Genomic DNA, 5,518 nt, shown 5'->3' on the forward strand with positions numbered 1-5,518 from the left:
CCTTTGGATTCCCACTCGCCAGTTCTATTGCAGTAGAACCAGGAAGTCTTGTGATATTTTGCTCTTCGGTCACCTTGTTGTTTCACAAACCAACTTTTCCCCATCTTTTCCTTGCTTTCCTTCCATGAGACAAATTCCTCCCAATTATCGAGTGTCACAGTTTCAATCTTTAGGCCATGTCCGTGGCAAGAATTTAAGTGCTGAATCAAATCCTGTGCCATTTCATGAGAGTATGCCCGGCTAGAAAAGAAATTCAAAATTGAAGTAAACATTAGCTTCCGTGTAATACACCATAAGTGATGCATTTTAACGGATTCGGGGTGATTTCTAATCAATTCTACTCAACCATTTGAAGATTTATTTCAACTATCTAAATGTGATTAAAGTTACCTTAACAATTTACTGATTTGCTACTCGGCATATTCCATTTAGCACTTTTACCTGAAAAAGGAGATTTTAAATCTAAACAATACCTGTGAAATGTTATTAATTATAAAGCTCTGGGTTGACAGCATTGCTTGCAATTTCGCACATTGACTACTCCCTATTCACGTTTTGGCTCTTAACAGACACACGTTGTTATAAGTCCTCTTATCTTATCAACTTTTCCTCTTTCCTCGCCTTGGGATTTTTCTCATTGTGACAAAAAAATATAGAGCTTTTAACTCACCTTGATTCTTTTCCTTTGCATTCGGGACAAATTACATGTTTGCTTTCCTTAGGCTTAGAGATGTCATGGGTCGCTGTGTGTTTCCTCTTTTATGTTTGTGTAGGCAGTTTCGGCTACTCAGCTCCAAGCCACAGTACTCACATTGGAAAATTTCAGGGCACTGTTTGGTTGCTGCGCTGAAGTTTGAGAGGACTGACCGTCTGCTTCTGGAGATGGAGGTGTTGAACCAGTGTTACTCCTTGGACTTGTCGATGGCTGTTCACTGGAATTAGTTTTCATGGTGGGCGTTTTCCCTGAATTGGAAATTGTTTTAGGGAAAGTGGCTGTTTTGGGGGATGGTATTGCCGTTGAACTGCTGCCACACCAAGTACCAGGCAATGGACCCATGGACGTAGAAGGTCGAGGTTCTTCTGCAGCACGTGGATGTTCATTTTATTTGAAGCATGTGTTCCTTCAGTTGACATCTTTGATATCTTTGAAGATGGCGAAGTCCCCAAAATATGCCTTTTCTTACACGGAATAGGAACCCTATTTGCGGGAGAATGCACTTCCTTAGCTGAAGAAGATGCTAATTTTGACCAGGTGCCATTGGAGGTCTGGGCGTAGGAAGTAGAAGGAGGAGAACATTCCACAGACGTTGAATCACCCTGCGCTGCGTCTAGAGATATATAATAGGAGGCGTGATTATTTCCAACAACTTCAGCCTTCTCTTGGAATTGCTAGCTGTGTCTTGGCGAAGGCAAAACGAGTGGTCAGACTTTGCAGGAAGAAGGTTATCGTGCCAACCATTTTGCAGCAGCACGTAATCGATGTCAATGCGGCCTTCAGCGAACCAACACATCAAGACACGTCTCAAATAGTGAGCATGTTGAGTCGGGCGGTGAAGATATATTGCCTCTTTTTCATGTGGGCCAATCAGGTACTGAAAAAGGGACTTATCTAACGCCGCCAGGGCTGCGCTGATCAACACAATAACTCCACAGATATCAGAACACATCTGCAATGGGTAGTTGCGACATCGCCACTCGCACAAATGGCCGGTGGCCATAGGGGAATGAGCCGAGAAAAGGTGAACATCTTCATAGCGTCCCACACTGGGTATGTGGGCTGTGAGGGTGTTCACCATTTCTAGCATGTTTGATGGAGGTTCCCAGGCCAACGTGTCACAGTAGATGATTCGCTTGTATGGCCTCAGCTCGACAACAACCGAAATCCAGTAATTACCTGAGTTGTTTGCCCCACCGATGAAGGTCTTGCCATGTGTGTTTTTGCCAATGTTGATGGCAAATACGAGTCGCTTCAGGGTCCCAAAATTGAAACGTTTACTTTTCCTTATGGTCGGCGAAATGGTGCAAAATTCAGGATAAGTATTCATTCACATTCACGATTAATATTTTGATTAACAAATAAAACCGTTCACATTCAGCATTTGTATCTATATTCTGGATCGATATTAGCTCACATTCAAGATTTGTATTCGTTCAATAGTTATAATTTCGTCCACTTTCAGCTATTCTATCGGTTCACATTCACAGTACGCCGAATGGTGCAAAATTCACGAAATATTTCCATTCAGCAATTTCTGCGCATCGTATCTTGCGCGCCCCATGTGACATAAAATGACCTCATACCCAGAGCCCGCGCTTTCGTAATCAAAATGGTGGATGCGAGTGAACAGACCGAACTACCGGTATATGATGTCTCTGATTGGAACTTTTTTTTTGAGCAATACTTGACATTCTTGACGAAAGTGAAACATTATGGGAAACACCTGATACTGACCGTCGGGAAGCAGTCCAGATTAGGCTGGAGTATGCTATAGAAGGGATTCAATCCATACTACCATTTCTCTCAGAGACTAGAATGGTAATGACAGAAATTCTGAGAAACCTGCACCAGATATACAGGCAATGGATGGGAAGCCCGCGTTCAAGGTGTACCGATCTCGCTCTGTATTTGCTAGTCCGTCCAACAGTGGAAAGAAATGGGGATAGAGGTAGACCAAGGCTTGAAATACCAGAAGACGTGCTGATCAATCTTCGCTCATTGGGCCTTCCCTGGACCGAAATAGCTAGAATGCTTCTAGTATCGCATTGGACTTTAAGGCGTCGCGTGGTGGAGTATAGACTGCAGGATGTTACAGGGTATTCACCCTTAACTGACGAACAGTAAGATAACATTGTGACGCAGTTTATGTTGACTCATGGAAACTTGGTTGGGTATTCTTTGCTGTCAGGGCACCTTCGATCACTCTGCTTACGGGTGCAACGTGATCGGATTAGAGCAAGCATTGCTCGTGCTGACCCCGAGAACTCCAGAATTCACTGGGCAGTGGTAGTTTCCAGGCGTGCATATTCAGTACCTGGACCAAATAGCTTATGGCACATTGATGGCCATCACAGCTTGGTGTCTTGGAAGTTTGTCATCCACGGAGGCATAGATGGCTTCTCTCGCCTCATCGTTTTTTTAAAGTGTTCTACAAATAACAGAAGTGAAATGGTCAGAGATGAATTCCTAACAGCTACACAGAATTACGAGTGGCCATCACGAGTTCGTACTGATTATGGCGGTGAAAATGTGCTAGTGTGGGCCTTGATGGAAGAGGTTAGAGGACCTAACAGAGGAAGTTACATCGCGGGAAGTTCAACTCAGAATCAACGTATTGAACGCCTCTGGAGAGATGTTTTCCGTGCTGTGACCCACATGTTTTATTATACCTTTCAATCTATGGAAGAAGCTGGTATTCTTGATAGAAACAGTGATCTCCATATGTTCGCTCTGCATTTTATTTTTCTCCCGAGAATAAACAGAGCCATTGACAGCTTTACAGCAGCTTGGAATCAGCACCCAATTCGAACAGAAAGGAATTGGACACCTATGAGGATCTGGAGCAATGGGATGATTGACCAGCGTAATCGTGACCTTAATGCAGTTGCAGATGTAGCAGAGTCAGCGATTAGCAACGACGACCTACAATGGTATGGTTATGATCCACAGGCCCCACTCCCAAGTGATGATGGTCTTTCCTCTGTTAATGTTGAGGACGTAGCTGTTCACATACCTGAAGAAGTCCTTGACCAGCTTCACCGCGAAGTAGACCCATTGCAAGAATCAAACGTTTTTGGGATTGACTTGTATCAAGAAGCACTCGACCTTCTTTGTACTGAGTCACAGTAGATGACTAGTAAATTGAAGGTCGCATTGAACTTATAAAGATTCTCATCATTCATAGTTTATTATCTGAGGCCGGCCAGCTTCAATCTATTGACAAGGGGAGGGGTTGGTCCAGAGAATATGTAATAATAATGGTTTGTGACACGACTGCGTCATTTTATAAAGAACAACTAAAGACGAAAAAATTTGACACAACGCAAACATAAGTGCAAGCAACATACACAGAAGCAGTAACACGTTCATAATTAGCAGCTTATGTCCCTAGGCAATAATGATCACCACGTTACTGAGTTGGCGCATGTTGGTTCGCTTTTTTGCACAGATGATACTCACATTTTTCCCATCCCTTTGGGATTGAGAAGAATAATTCGTGAATTGAAAATATCTCGTGTTATCTGTAACACCATCGAGTATATCTCATTATAAGATAAAATGATCTCAGTAAGCTTAACGTGCATGTCAACAGGTAATTCAACTCCTATGCCTATCTTTGATGGTTGTTAGTTAACCTGGCTCAGAAATATTTAAATGTTACTGTTCTATATGTTAAATACAACAACGTAAATATGAAATAACTTATACAGGGAAAAGCATGACGCAGATATCAATTTTTCTCTGTGTCCAATTCGTCCAAGAAGAGTTTAATTGTTGAAATCCATTGCAGGGAATAAGTACAGGGCCGTTTTCTTATTCAATGGATTATGTTTCAGCGCAAACATGCGAGATGCCATGGGTTATTGTCCTGTTGATTTTAAAGCAAGACAGAACCGTTACTTTGAAATAGAGGAAACAGTATTCCAAGGGTAAGATCTCATGAGGGCCATGAAATGGATCAATTTGTCCCACTTATTGTGTGAAAGCCCTATAGTTTGTACTTGATTATATGTAACAGTTCAATTTTACATCACATCAGTGTTGTTGTTGACTGTGAGTGTATGTCTCAAGAAACAAGGTCAATTTTTTCCGGGAGACATTGCTTGCCATTTTAATTATGATTGACAGAAGTATAAAACACAACCATTTGCTGAGTTGATAAATACACAGAAAACTCTTACAATTAAAGTCTCACAATGATACATCAATATATACATTTTATTATCTCTTGCTAATAATTATTTAAATTTTCAACTTGCTGGAGTCTACAAAATGCCAGATAGCAAATATGAAGAAAGGTCGATCACTTATATAATTAGGACCAGCTATCGCAACGTAATGCCACCTCACAGTTCCATGTCATAGAGCGGTTTTCAAATGAGTGTCGTAAAACGAAAATCAAGTAATCACACCAATCACAACAAATTAACCAATTAGAACTAGTAGTAAATTTATGTAAATGCCGCAAAGCGCAGGAAACTCCAGCAAGTTTTTGTTTTTGTTTTTTTTTTGGGGGGGGGGGGTTTACTTCCAATAAGTGAAGAAAGTGGCACCAGTTTTTTATAAAACAAACACAAAGCATAGTGATAAGAAAATGATTACTTTTCGACACGCAACTGAAAACTGCTCTATCAAGCTTTCAAAAGTCTGCTTACATGACCTTGCAATGTCGTAACAACAAGTATTTTAATAGCTACAATAGCTGAATCAGCACATAATTTGAACAGTTTATAAGAACTATTCCTATTTGGAAATTTGAGAGCTGAAAAAAACAAAGTCAAGACCACACTGCTGCTGGTT

General features: G+C 41.2%; 1 pseudogene; it reads left to right on the plus strand.

Moving 5' to 3' along the window:
• Nucleotides 1-2,327: 2,327 nt before the first annotated feature.
• LOC146488664 (uncharacterized) lies at nt 2,328-3,847 on the plus strand (annotated as a pseudogene).
• Nucleotides 3,848-5,518: the final 1,671 nt, after the last annotated feature.

The sequence above is a fragment of the Pavona decussata genome, unplaced genomic scaffold (genome assembly GCF_977016875.1).
Source record: "Pavona decussata unplaced genomic scaffold, jaPavDecu1.1 SCAFFOLD_9, whole genome shotgun sequence".
Classification (NCBI taxonomy): Eukaryota; Metazoa; Cnidaria; class Anthozoa; order Scleractinia; family Agariciidae; genus Pavona; species Pavona decussata.